General features: G+C 34.9%; 1 protein-coding gene across 47 annotated transcripts in view; it reads left to right on the forward strand.

Annotated features, from left to right (window-relative positions):
• The window catches only part of PTPRD (protein tyrosine phosphatase receptor type D), a 2,126,684-nt gene that overhangs the window by 630,741 nt on the left and 1,480,148 nt on the right, over positions 1-15,795 (forward strand). The gene's annotated exons all lie outside the window — the stretch shown is intronic.

The raw sequence follows: 15,795 nt of genomic DNA on the forward strand, positions 1-15,795 counted from the left end.
TTACTGCCTGCAGCTTGTAATGTGCTCTGTCAGATTTTAGTAACAGTTAAACTAGATTAATAGAACAATCACTGAGTCTCTATCTTAAATTCTTCTCTGTTGTTCCCCGATTATAGGCTCCCGTGATAGACGGAACCCTGAGTGGGTCAAAATTTCAATTCAATTCTCTGTTCAGTCGCTTTTTAAATAATGCTGGCATCTACATTTGTTGGACATCAGCATTCTCTGTGATGTTTTAAAAGCAGAAATAAATTTAGTTATTGACATTAACTGTAGCCCTCACTTCCGAGGAGGCTTCATTCCTCTTTATTCAACAGATGAAGAAATCCCTTGGAATGTGAGCGATTGATATTTTTCTCCCACTAGGGGCTACCATGGTGAAGTGGATGATAGATTATGAATTTGTTGTGCCTCTAAATGCTCAGATTAATGTGAATCTGCAGAAACAGTACCACAAGGACAAACAATTTGCCCTCGATCATTTTATTTTTATAATAATGTTCTTTAATGAAGCTAAAGCCTCCCTTCTGTGATCTTGTTTTTCAACATCAGTGAGAAATAGATTCCTCTGAATTGTAAGAGATCTCCTGAAACAGTACGGATATTGAAATAGAGGATCAATTACTTATTTTGCAGTAATTCTGAACTAGAAATGGCTATATAGCACTGCCTATGTAGATAAGAAGACAAATCAGCATATTGAAAAGCTGTACACAAATTAAAAGTATCAGAAAAAGCTGAGAAACTGTTTTGTTTTCTAATATCTTATGATTACAGTGTCCCTTTAAAAAGCCAGTGCTAAAGATTCTGTTGTAACAGAAGCAAACAAAAACTGAAAATTCTGTCCCCAACTGAAATGTAAAAAAATTAGATATGTTTAACAATCCTTCTGAAAATTGCTAACATCACTGCTTATGGGTTTCATTTTACTCATTTTAACCTGAAGAAGGATCTTTGATTAGGCTGAGAGCTTAGAGGTCCTGCAGAGGGTGGAGACAGATAAGAGTATAGATGTTATGAATGTAACAGATTATTGCATTTATGAAACACTCTAATTTGTGAAGTGATTCATATCCATTATACCATTCAATCCTGGCAGCAACCCTAAGAAGACATGAGCTCAAACAGGCATTGATATCTTACGAACACCACAGTAAGGAAGACTGAGGCTCAGACAGGTTAGATGATGAGCACCAGGTCATGCAACTTCCTTACGTGCAGGTGGCACCTGGACCACCTGGACCTAAATAATAGCTCCGTACTTTGTCTTTCCCTTTAGGTTTTCCCTTTAGGTTTTGCAAGAACTCCCAACTTGCAGCATGCAAATCATTATGCTATAATAAAGTCAGTGTTACCAGAGTGTATAATTTACCTTTTCATCTGCCACATTCAAGCAGGAACTTCCCATTTGTCCTGATAATGGAGTCACACGGATCAATGGGCTTTTAGAGAATGGAAGCTCTGAAGTGTACTTTATTTGAATGATTGTTCTGTAGCACACGCAGCACTCCACAGCAGTCTAAAATGTTGGAAACTGAGATAGCTGGTAAGGGGGTTGTCTGAGACCCTTCTTCAGAAAAGGGCACACAAATTGAATGCTTCATTCTTTGCTGAGCAGGGACTTTCCCACTTGAAGGGCAATTGGGGTGGAACTCTGGCAACAACACCATCAATCACCCTGGTCAATGAGATTGATTTAAAGAGACTGCTGAGGGTCAGGATGATGGAGTCCTGAAACTACTTAGAAGGAAGAGAAATGGACTTTCAAGATGTGGATCACAAGAGAATGAAATAAGTGAAATTAAGGAGAATGAAAGAGTAAGAAAAACGTGATAGGAGATCTGTGTGAGGAGCAAAAGTACTGAGAAATTAGGAATAAAAATTAGCTAAAATTCAAATAAGTTTTTTCATACTCAGATTAATGACAATATTTGATTTATATATTTGTAGCTTTTTCTAGAACTCTTCAATTTCTTCACATAAACAATAAAAGGCTGTCAGATAACTTTCTATCTCAACATCAATATTAATATCATTTGTAATGATAAAAAATAATGGCATTCATTGTGACTATGTGCCAGACACTTTTCTAAGAACTTGAAATGTATTAACTATATGTATATTTATAACATATAAACTGTTAATCCTGTTTTAAATATCAAGGTAATAGTGCATAGCAAATTTAAGGAGCTTGCTTGCCCATGAAAACTACAAAGCTAAGTGGCCAAGTCAGGGACATTAGCTCGACAGCCTTCACCCCTTACACTTTCCAGGCCATTCCCTAGAATAATAATCTGCATGCTCATTAGAACAGCTTTGATATTTGCTTTTGAAAGATAACACTTTGGCAAGCACAAGAATTTATGTGATATTTAAACTACGATGATATTGCTTAAATATTCCCAGGAGAATTTGAGTTGGGACAAAATCCATTTTGCTTTGAGATTATGGCAAGGAAACAAAATTTGTATTTTTAGTATTGATTCTAATTCCTTATGAAACACAATAGCTAATAGCACTGTGTGACCTTATATAAAAATGATTGCCATGATGCGAGGAGATGCTTACTGTCACGCTACCTTTAAACATGAACTTGAGTTAAAACCACCTACTAAAACGTCGTTTTTAGCATAATAGAATCTGTTATAAACTATCCCATTACTGAAATTAACTTAGATCAACTGTGTGTATCTGTGTGTGCAGGCACACACAGTTTATCTTCATTTCATGTTTGTGAATTTGGCTACTGCCTAAAATTTATTGGTAACCCCCAAATCAATGCTTATAGAATGTTGTGGTCATTCACAGACATGCACAGAGCAGTAAAAATTTGAGTTGCCTTCCCCCGACGCCTTCCCAGCTAAGGTGGAATGAGGTGGTGCTTTCCCTTCTTGTTTGACATTCATATTAATAAACAAGTGTCCTTTTCATGGTTTACCTAGTGTTAAGTTTTTTGAAATGTTTGTGTTTTTGTGAGGTTTTTATGGTATTCTTACCATTTTAAATGGCCTGCAATTGTAGTGTTGAAGTGTTGTCAGTGTTCCTAGGTGCAAGATAACAGATTTGCTTTGTGGAGAAAATGTGTGTTAGATAAATTTCATTCAGGCATGAATTATAATTTAGTTTGGCTATATATTTAACATTAGCAAATTAATGATGCGTGTTAAGTAAGGTATCTTTAACCAGAATACACTTAAAGTTATGCCTGGATTTAACTGTTTATTCCCATTTTATAGATGGTAAAGTGAGGCTTAGAAAGGCTAGACAATTTGTTCAAGTCCCTATAACAAACACTGAGTGGCAGAGCCAAGATTTAAACCCTAGGCTCTCTGAAACCCATGATCTTAGCACAGCATAAGTTGCCATACTGTTATGTAAACCACTCTTTTCAGTAACAGTATATTGTAAACATATTTCTATGTCTCCTAGAATATATGAAATTCTTAATGGTGTTATAAAAAATCCATTGCATGGGTTCATTGAAATGTTTTCACTAGTCTCCCTTATTTAAGTGTTTTAGTTGTTTCTAACTTTTCTTTATTAGAAACAGTGTTCTAATAAAGAAACTTTCACAAACACCTTTATTAATATGTCCCCTTATTTGCTCAGGATAAATTCCAAGAAGTAGAAGTGGAATTGCTAGACCTCAGTCTATATATCTCTTACCCTGTCCAGTTGCCCTTCAGGCAATTATGCTGGTTTACACTCCCACTAAAACTCCATATATGTCCCTCTCCCCACACTTTTTGTAGTTCTGGACATAAATTTCTTTTCCATCTTTATCAGTTACTTACAGTTCTAATTTTTAAAAATAATAATTTTAATGTGTGTTTACTCTAAAATTTCAAGAGCTTTCACATAAATTATATAGCTGAGAGAAGAATTCCTGGAAATGGTGTTTCAGAATGAGACTTGCCATTTTTTAGAGTGATTTTTTTTTTTTACTAGCACTGCAATAAATCCAAGTATTGTAAAATCAGTAATTTTTATTTCCACCAGTTAGTCGTTCACACTAACAAAAGTGTATCCTTCTTTGGCTTATTAAATGTCCAATCTCTTAAAGTTAACAAAGTTAGACTGACTGATTAAACTAAACAGTTGTTTCTTAAGTGATGTCTTTCAATGCTAGAATATAGAACGAAATATTAAAAACATTTAGAAGTGGCTTAGATTCTAAAGTAAGTTGAATTATTCTAGTAATATTCTCAATCTGGAAGACAGTGAGAGGAAAGAAAAAGAGAATGAACTGATTAGGATGACTGAATCAAACAGGGCTGGATCAACCTTGGCTGCCAATGAGCATGTACTTTCCAGAGAGGGAATCCCAGATGAATTGCTTCTCATGTTTGCCTAGTCCTGGCTATCCTAATGTTGCTGCCTGCCATTATTGCTATGCTGTGTTCCCTTGCATCTAATGTGTAACACGAGTCCAATGGCCCTTTTATTGCTTGGAGTGAATTGATATGCTTGTCGTGCACAAGTTTATCTTCATTCCCCTTCAGGCAGAGAGATATACAGACAATAGACTGACAACATTTGAAGTTTTAAAATCATTTTGTAACAATATTTTTTTAAAAATACCATGCTATTCATTTTTTCTTACAATTTTAAAAGTAACTGTATAGTATGAGAAAAGATCTCAAAAGGGAAGGAGAACTGTTTTCCTCCCCTACTGTCTTTCATTCCCTTGATTCTATGCTCCCAGGTAAACATGTTTTCTAGGTAAACACACCCTTTTAGAGAGAGTCTATTACAAAAACATGTGTACAAAGGCGCCCTTTTTAAAAGTTATAATTGTTGCATTCTGTGCTCATTGTTTTGCATCTGTATTTTGCATCTCTCAAGAAAAAGTGGAGGCTGGCCCTTGATGTGATTTAAAGTAATAGTATGGCCACAGGTAACATTTGATAATTGCTAGTGGCTTTGTGTCAGGCACTGTCTAAGCCTTATATATGATTACTTCTCCTGACTCTCCTAAAATACTATTACTTCCTTCTATATAAATGAAACAGAAGCCTGAAGAAATTAAACAAGCTGTTGAAGCTCATCTAACTAGTAATGGAAAAGCCAGGCTTAAACATAGGCCCGTTGGATTCCAGAGTCCATTCTCCTTATCCATCATTCTCGAAATTTACAGGACTAGTAAGTGGAGGTTTGTTGATTTAGCTAAATGTAATCTTTAGTAATAACTGTATACATTGATTTTACAACAAAGGGGGAACTTTAGAAGAAGGGAAATGTACAGGTGGATTTTTCTTTTTTTTTTTTGACTGAAAGAAAAGGCACTTAGGGATTCTGATGCAGCTCTAGAGCACTATTTCCACATTTTAAATTTTTATATTTTAGCCTTTTTGATCTTTATATCATGACTGAAATAAGTTGGAGCAGCAGGAAGCGGAGACAGTGACAGGCGAGAGAACACTTTCTCACTCACGGAAGAGGGTGGATATGGAGTGGAAAGATATAAAAGGGACTGGCGAGTTAATTAGGAGTTCTGACGAAGCTAATTAACTTGCTCCTAATGGTGAAGAGCTTTGGTGGAGCAGCCATCCACAGAGGGAGCAGGCCCATGTGATGTTCATTTGCAAGGCTCTGGGTTGTGCAAAGCAGCGAATTGATACAGGGAAGAGAAAAGGTAGCAGGATAGAGAAGGCTACGGTTAAAGCTAGTGACTGTCAATTATCAAAGTATGGAAAATCGAGTATTCAGCTTTGTGTTCTCTCTCTCAAAACTGTTTATTACATATCTTGGAATTAGGGATTAGAAAAGAAATCTATATTAAAATGACATTTTTATAGAAAGAACCTGAAGTAGACAGCTATGCCACATCTGGGTTAGTCTAACCTTTTGACCTAAGTAGCCAGTCCCATGGCGCCATCTGGTGGCATCTATTGTAATTCCAGGTGTAGGGCCTTTAAAAATACTCAGTCTTTGTAAAAGGATGTGATTTTCAAACCAAACCTACAAAATGAAAAATGGCAGAGAGGCTGGAATAGGTTCAGCAGTGGAGGTAGATATCAGTAATGGCAAACTCTGCCACCATTCTACTTGTGGCTGATGGGAACTTTGACCTATTTGAATTCTAGCTTTTGAGAGGAAAAAATTGCCCTGGATAGTTCTCTTAAAAGGCATTATATTTCTATAAGCATAAAGAATACAGGGCAAAATAAGTCAGTCTTAGGAAAGCCAGGTTGTATAATGTATTGCCAGTACCTTGGGGGCATGAATGATGTTTTTGGTTTAATTTCTGATTTCCAAATGTGAACCACATAACACACATTTGAGAGTGTGATAAAAACAATGGGAATATCTAGGCACTTATACATAGAAATACGTAGACCCTGCTCTGTACCTTATAAACAGGAGAACTGGCTAAAGGTGACGAAGTGTTTAATTCAAGTTTGGGGATGTTCCAAAGTAAGATGGGCAGAAAAAGGAGTGAAGGAATCCAGAACACTGGAAAATATACCTCTGGTAGGACTGGATGTGCAGTTCACACAGGGGTGAAAAAGAAGTGAAACCAGAATGGTCTGATGGACTTCAACATAGGCGACTGCTATGACATTGTAGATGAGAACTGACAGGCGTGAGAAAAGGTAGCAGGCTTAAGTGATCCTTCGAAGGAGGGTTTGAGAGATTTGGCATCTTAGAGGAGAAGTTAGCAATACAGTCCGAGGCATGGCCAATTTTTGAGAATTTCATCAGAGAGACAAAAAGAAAACAATTGCATTTAATCGCTAGCATTGTTCTATACACTTTGATGTATCTTATTTAATCTTCATAGAAATCCTCTATGTGTGGTGATAGCCCTAATTACAGATAAAACGCTTAGGCTCAGAGAGCTAGACAAACTTGTGTAAGGTTACATAAGTATTAAGTTAAAGAACACTGTTGCCAAGACCATGCTATTTCTTCTACATTTCATGGCAAAACTACAGTTTAGGAAGGTTCTCAGAACGGATGGTAAAGTAAATGTTCAGGGATGCTTCATAATACTAGCACATCTCTTAGGTTCTCAATGGATATTGATGGAGGCACGGTAAAGCAGACAAATATAACTGCTTTCAAATGAAAGGGGCAGGTTGACATTAGAAATGAGAGAATATGTAGTGAGAAAGTTAAGCAGTATTTGAAAATATCTCCTGAATTGAGGAACATAACTGCTGATCTTTTCATGTAACTTATCCTTCAGTACATGCTAGTCTATGATAATATAAGACAAATGAGATTTTCTGGTGTTCTAAACTTCAAATTAAAAAACAAAACCAACTCATTCTGTGGAAGAGAAATTGTTACAGTAGTTTTTCAATCTGTAGCAGAACTTAAGCTATGGGCAGTGTTAATAAGTGTTCTGTGGTAAAATGGCTGAACAGTTGGTGACTTGATTTGGGGAGTTTTCTGCTCACTTTCTGCCCCTTTTAGAGACTTGACAGTGCACTTGACCTCGGTAAAGGCTCTAAGACATCCTATGATAACAAACCTGTTGGAATTGTTTAACCAATCATTGTCCCACCTTTTTATCCTGAAAGTATTTTCCCCTGCAATGCATATAAAATTTATCAGTATTCTTTTATTTTGGGAAATACGATGATGAATAAGATTCATTATGACTGTACTAAAAGATTCTCTCAGGAAACTTGTTTTTAGCTTTGCTCTATAACTAACCACATAACCAAATACTATGCAGATGAAACTTTTTGTTATGAAAAGGTGAACTTAATTTGGAATTATTTTTAATTGGGGCTATATTGTCACCTCTTCTGTTGATAAGCCAGAAAATGTGTAATTGATCACATACTTGTGTGATCTTGCAAGGTGAGGCAAGAAGCATACTTCAAAAAAATAATTTCATATTTTAAAATTTTCACAGCAAGTCTGAATGTTATTCAATGTGTTTGTCTTGATTTACATTTGTAAAAGAAAGAAGGAAAGAAGATAAAAAGAAATTGTCAACATTTAAGAAATTATAGTACATGTTGGTTGTACCATTTTGTACTCTTTGCTCTAAGGAAGATATTAAAAATTCTTGTATTTGAAGTGGTGTTGAACACATTAGTTTACAAAAAGAAAATCTTTAAGTCAGGAAAGTCTATGGGAATGTGATTTTATTCTTAATCTGGTATTACTGGCTTCTCGCCTCAATTATCTGAATTATAATACCTGTCATCTCCCTGTTTCTCTTTGCCACCAGAGGGAGATGAAGAGTCATGTAGGGCCCAGCATTGATTGTCAATGTTAATGTTTGGTAATATTCAGCTGTCTCTCTCAGGGAGGTTTATTATCAAATTATTTCTAGACACTGATGAGGCAAAGAATGTTGCCATTGGGAAGTGTTACTGTGATCTCCAGCTTCATTCATGTGACCAGAAGAACATTATTTTATGCAATTCAGTTCATCGTAACCCCAGAGAATAGTAGAATTTATAGCATCGTTAAAGCTGATGTTTGACAAGGAAGATCTTTACCTCATAATAAATGAGTTGACTCTCTCAATTTTGGACAAGTGTCTTACCCAAACACTGTAGTTTGCATATTTTAACTTGGCGAACAACCAAAAGTGTTTTGTGTTTTTCAATTTAAGTGACAGGTTTTCCAGAGGGTCTGACCTGCTCAAATTTAATTTAAAAGATAAGGGGCTTCCCTGGTTGCTCAGTGGTTAAGAGTCCTCCTGCCAGTACAGGGGACACAGGTCTGAGCCCTGGTTCAGGAAGATCCCACATGCCATGGAGCAACTAAGCCCATGTGCCACAATTACTGAAGCCCACATGCCTAGAGCCCATGCTCAGCAACAAAGACCCAATGCAGCCAAAAATGAATAAATAGATAAATTTATTTTTAAAAATAATTAAAATATAAAAAACCATCCTTTGTATTTATCAGCTCTTATTTTTACTCATAAATGTACTTGATGGAAATTTACTGAATTTGTGGGTGTTACATTTTTTAGCACCCCCCACTTTATATATATTACAGATATATCAGCAAGGCTATAGATTATTGATATAATTTCTTTTGTATTTCTCTTGCCCAACATTCTTAAATAAAGAACATAAAGATCTTAAGTCTAGTAAATCATGGTGGTATACGCTGACTCCAAAAAATGGACAAGAAGAAACAGATGATTTGCTGTATGTCAAGTAAAATGCCTTACTTGTTTGCGAAAATTTTGCTTTTTAAACGTGCTTTGATTAAACAATAATGCTATAGGAAAACTTGAAAAATGGATTAGTTTATTAACATTATTGTATCTTATTATCCTACAAATTTTACTAAAAACAGAATAACAAAGTTCAAATACTTTTTCCCTATATCCCACTGTTATTTAGCCCAGTTTCTTGGCATTTTGAAAAATATGAAAGTTTGTAACTAAATGGAAAGATACAAAATAGTTTTTGGAGTCTGGTGAAGTGCAAATTATTATGAAAACAAAATAAAAGTAGGGTTTTTTTCTAGAATGTTAATTTCTTTGAAATTATTGTAAATTTTTATATTGCACCTTGTTTTAGCAGTATGGCTCATTGTGTGGTAATTTGCTTGGGGCTTGCTGTGGTACGGGAGCCAACTCTGACTTAAGGTTTGTGTGTGTGTGTTTCTTTTTTTTTTTTTTTTTTTCTTTGTGTGTGTGTGTTTCTAAACTTCTTTTTAACTGTGTGACTAATGTTCATGTTCATATACATTGGTATCCAAGCAAGTTTAGAAATGCTCTTGTTTTGTTAGGTAGACTCAAATATAGAGGCTATGTTTTAATGAGAAAGATCTTGCATTCAGCTATAAGAATGATCTTAGTGTAGTGTTGTATCTGACCAGTGGTTTCACCAGCCTTGGAATTCTTTTCCTGACCAAGATAACAGTAGTTATTGTAGCTATCTAACGACTTCCCAAACAAAGCAGAGAATGTGGAAGCCTGGTAGGCAGAGAGAGTGGAGTTGATATATATGAACCAAGGAGTGGAGCAAAGAACACTCAGGAGAAAATACAGGAAATGGATGAATAAAATGTCAACAGAGAGGAGTTAGCCAACAGGCAAATCTAAGTATGAAGCAATGAAATGGAAACCAACAGTGAAAAACCAAACCTAAAGTAAGTAGCTTCCAAAGGAAATGACTCCTACAGGAATGAGAACTGCTCAACTTAAACCCATCATGTAGTCTTTGTTGGATTAAATAAAATGCATTGAAATCACTACTGGAGCTAATAAACTTATTAGATCTTTCCAGCTTTCCAGGCTTTATCTAGACAGTTAAAACTTTCATGGCTGTACACTAGAACTTGGAAAATCATGATCTGATTGATCGTTTTAACCAATATTTTCAGAAAATATTTCATTATAAAATGATCTTATAGAAATCAGTAAGAAAAAGACAAATACATTTAAAGATGAATGAAAGGCAAAGTTAAATAATACATAAAATATTGCCTAATCACACAGATAATTAAATGTAAAATGAAGCAAAACATTTTAAATTTATTAAAATAGAAGAGTGCAATATTTTATGTTAGTAAAAGTGAGGAGAAATGGTCAGATACTTGCACTGTTGGAAGGATGACACATTTCAAAATATCCTTTAAAAGTACACATCTTTCAACTTAATATGTTTGCATCTAGGAATTTAAAGGAATTATTTGAACTGATATACAAACATACATGTAGACAGATGTTCATTGCAAATTACTGTGAAGATTTTTAAAAGATTCACATACACAAATATCTACACAAAGAAATGAGAAATTCAAAAGTGCCAACACATTACATTAAGTGAAAAAAGTTCATATGGTATGTCAATTTTTGTAGAATGTGTGGATTCATAGATAACTATAAAATTATTGGTAGCATTATATAATATATATAATATAAAATTATATTATTAGTATTAGGACTTTTCTCTGGCTTATAGGATTATTTTGTCATTTAATGCTTACCTTCTGTATTCTCTGAACATATTATATGTATTTTCTATTCAGAAACATTACAAAGCTAACTGCATGTTAGGGGAGAAAGAATTGTACATAGAGGCAAAAACAGGTGTTGAGTCAGATCTAGTGAGTAGTGAATGACCTTGACAATATAGAATTAAGAAATAAGGGTGTCCCAAAGGCTTACACTTTTATATGTTCTAACCAACTTAGTCAATTTCTTAATTAGTTCATTTATGTATAAACAGCCTATAAAGACAGGGAGACTCCTAATATCAAAATGAAAAATTAAAGTGATTTTACATTTAGATGTGTTTATACCAGGTAAGCTACTTTGGACTTAGACACCATTGTAAAATGTTGTATAAAGGTAGTACCTAGTGTTAAACCCATATGCTTAGTATATTAAACAATAATGCATTTGGAGTGGACAGGTTATGACCTTTTTAAAATAATTTTTTTAACATCTTTATTGGAGTATAATTGCTTTACAATGGTGTGTTAGTTTCTGCTGTATAAGAGAGTGAATCAGCTATACATAAACATATATCCCCATAACTCCTCCCTTTTGTGTCTCCCTCCCACCCTCCCTATCCCACCCCTCTAGGTGGTCACAAAGCACCGAGCTGATCTCCCTGTGCTATGCAGCTGCTTCCCACTAGCTATCCACCCTACGTTTGGTAGTGTATATATGTCCATGCTACTCTCTCACTTCGTCCCAGCTTACCCTTCCCCCTCCCCGTGTCCTCAAGTCCATTTTCTACATCTGAGATTATGACCTTTATTTAACTCGATACTGCACTGCTTTTTGCAGTTGTGATTTTTTTAATAAACTGGCATTTAGATGGATAATGTAAGCATTTAACAAACTCTCCCAATACAACTACTCAGCCCCCAGCAATTAGGTAGTTAAATTAGTAGGAAAAGCATTGAAAATGAAAATATTTAAAATATTACAAATTAGAATCTCAACCTAAAAACCTATTCATCAGCATGTCATTCATTCATAGCAGCATTATGTGAGAGGGGAAAAACACACTAAGCACACAATTGACAAATATGCCATTTCAGGTAGAAATGTGCTGCTTCATTTATTTTTTGATGAACAAAAAGTATGTATCAGCAGTGAAAGGATCATTACACCTACTCCCTCCTTTGGAATAAAAAGGAAAACGTGAACTATAGTTTGAGTTTGCTTTTTAATTCTAGGAAATATGTGAAAAATGCTTTATTCTTCTTAGTGATATTGATAGAATATGGTTAAGTCAATTTTAAATATAACTTTAAAAATAACTTCCCATACCATAGTTTTAGTTAAATCATTGGTTACATCTTATATCTTCTCTCTATGTGATAATATTTTGGTTTAACCGACTATAAAACTCCAAAGTTTTTTTAAAAATTATTTTTACCTTGAAATCAATGACTATTCTATCAAGAGAGTTTTACTCTTACATTTAGCATTTGTATCAGTGCACGTTTGCATACATTTCCCAAAGATGCTTCATGGATTAATGTAAGTTGGCATATTTTCTTTGTCCATCACTCCTAGATATAACTTACTTACCAGTTAGGAACTCAACACAGAGACACATAAGCAGTACATTAACAAAAAACACATATTAAATAGCAAACGGAGGCAAGGTTTACAGTTTTTATAAACTGCCTGGGAAATTAAATCTTTAAAACACATATCTGTCACCTACACCTTTAACACTTCATTTCCTGCCTGGACTGCCATCTGAGAAATAATATAAACTAACACCCCTGTGGATGGCATGGACTCCCAGCATCTATACTTCTGTTTTTTTTCAGGCCCGCAATGGAATTGTAGGCAACAAAGTCCACTACTTTGCCAGGACTAGGCCTTAGACCCAGAGAAAGTTCTCCTTACCTCTGCCAGTTGAAATAGTCTCTATTCCCTAGAATAGAGAATAGAGGCACTTCCTCTTCATGTCAGCTGTGGATTCGTTGTCCTCACTTAGGTCATATGGTAGTCTTAGATCACATGGTAGTCTCTGCCAGGCTGGCCTGATCTGGAGCTGTTAAGCTCTTATCGCAGCAGGAATGCTCTATGTGCTAGATGCCAGAGAAGTGTAAAATTAATTCCTTCCCCTGGCGTTGTCCATCTTGCTTTTCTCATCCTCCACTGACTTTTCCATTGCCCAACTGGACACCACTTTTCACTTCTATGCAGTTTATTCTGAGATTCTCCCCCCCACCACACTATGATCTTGTTACCCATCTGGGTGTATATTGAATATTCTTTATACTCTTAGTACCTTCTATACAGTCCTCAAAAATACTATTTATATATATATAAAATACTGAATCATTGTTATACAGTTGAAACTAATATAACATAAATCAACTATTTCAATTTAAAAAAAAGAAAAAACTAACAATGTAAATCAACTATACTTCAATAAAAAATATAATTAAAAATAGGGGAATGAAAAGAAAAAGATGTTAGTCACAGGCTTTTCACAGATGTCTTTATCAGGTAGATGAAGTTCCCTTTAATTCCTAGTTTTCTGGATGTTTCCATAATAAATAGATTTTTTTTAAAGTATGAGATAGATTAGATACATGATACATTAATAAATCAAACTAATGGCAATTTGAAAGTTACAGGGGTCATTATGCCTGATGTCCACCAAGCCTTATAATGTTAGTTTATAATTCTGTGATACATGTTACTTGTTATTGCTAATAGTGCAGAAAATGAGTGATAACTATTGAGTGATTCCTGGTGTTCATTACAAAATCAGAAAGGTTTTGATTACAAAGAGTTTTTATGGTTAATAGGATTTCATGGATATTTGTACAAGTAGTATTAGCAGAGGTGGCAATATTTTTCTAAATTTGTGAATTATCATTGTTATGGGCTGAATTATGTGCCCCTAAAATTTATATCCTGAAGCTCTAACTCCTATGATTATATTTGGAGATAAGGCCTTTAAGGAAGCAGGTAAGGGTAAATGATGTCATTAACCGTGGGTCCTTCATTCATGTGACTTGTGTTGTAGGATAGGAAGAGACACCAGCCTCCAAAATGGAGAGAAGAGAAACCTCTGTGTTTTTGTTTTTTTTTAAGCCACCTAATCTGAGGTATTTTGCTCTGGCAGCCCTAGAAAAGTAATATGATTATTTTTGGATGGTAATTCAATGATGGTCATAGGAGAACCAATAAAGAGAAATACCAGACACCAAAACCTCCTGGTAACTGTCATCTATAGGATGATGGCACATGACCTAATTAGACTGCATTTGCCATACTTAGGGTATAGACAAGGTAGAACACAGAACTCTCGCCTGGCTATTGCTACCTAAACTCCTCCCTGCATTATGTACTGGCCACATAAGGACTTGGTGTGTGGGGGGAAGGGAAGGGAGGATAGGGGAGGGAGATAGGAAGATATTGTCATTTGATAATACACCATACTTCATTTAAATTTAGGTAATTTTACCTAAATGTCTTCTATGTTCACCTTACTCTTGACAATGATGCTTTTCTACCTGAGTCAGCACAGTTGAAATCTTAGACGGTCACAAATGCAGGGAACTCAGTAAGTTTCATAAACCAGATCTCACATTAAGCTATCAAGCAAATTTTCAATCCAGAAACAATTTATCCTGTAAAATATGACATTTCCTTCTAGATATTTGAAAGAGAAGAAACTAGAAATTGATAGTGGAATGTAACAAGGAAATTGATCCACATATTCTTCTAAAAAATGCATTCCAGTTTAATTAAAAGTAATATTCTTTCCCCCTGCCTACGAATTGTCTTGATAGAATACACCCAAGGTCTTGAGAAGTACTGACTACGAGATATGTGAGTTGAAACATCATAATGAAATTCTCTGTGAAATTATTTTTTAAGATTTGACCTATATCCATCACAGAAAGGTTTGTGACTTAATTCATTTATTAAGCTTTTATTGAACATGAACAATGTAACCACCATTATTATATAATAGAAAATAAGAGAAATTAAGAGCTTCAAACCATTAACATATCAATTACATAGGCAATAAATTCAAGTCAATCTGTAAAAGGTAAAAGTAATGGTTATTTATGTAGCATCATCTATATAAACAGAAAGAAAATGATACATGAGTATAGAGTGAAGTTAGAACTTTTGGAGAAATCTAAAGCTATATTTTGCAATTGCATAAAAGCACCCTTCTCCCCATCTCCGTGGCTGAAAACCTTGAATGCATCCTTCCTTCTTCTCCTGCCTTCATATTTTAGAACACATTTTGTAAATATGTGATTGGTTGTACTTTGAAAAGATCCTCCTCTATCTTTTCCTTTCCCTTTCTACTTGAGTTCAAAACTCTCCTCCTTTGTGAGGGTTGGATTATTTTAATAATTTCTTTGTCTCCACTAAATTCCAGGAATTTGCCTCATATTTATCCTGCATTTTTCTATCCTGGGTCCTCCTAAAGCCTTACATTACGTTTCTCACCTGTGTTTAAAGTTATAAGGACTTCTATTGCCTACAGCATCTGGTATGTTATTTTTTCTCTGACAATCAAATTTATCTTAATCTAATCCTAAGGTTTTACCTTATCTTTATAATCCATTAATGCCTACCACACTTTCCAGTCAGGGCAGATTGCTGATAAATTTTCACTTATAAGCTTGACTTGTATGCTCTGTTTAGTTCTCCCTTCTGTCCTTGACTGTAGTGACATCCTTGCTCTTCCGAGCTTCTTTTTCTGCTCCTCTAATTTTGGTTCACTTCTATCCCTTAGCATCTGACTTCTTCTAGTCTCTACTGGGCTCAGATTGCATATATATTAAGAATTGTGCAGTTGAAAATTTAGTTCATCTTGTGTTTTGCCCATTATTATGTTATGTCATTTGTAAGAT

The sequence above is a fragment of the Kogia breviceps genome, chromosome 8 (assembly GCF_026419965.1).
Source record: "Kogia breviceps isolate mKogBre1 chromosome 8, mKogBre1 haplotype 1, whole genome shotgun sequence".
In the NCBI taxonomy this organism is placed as follows: domain Eukaryota; kingdom Metazoa; phylum Chordata; class Mammalia; order Artiodactyla; family Physeteridae; genus Kogia; species Kogia breviceps.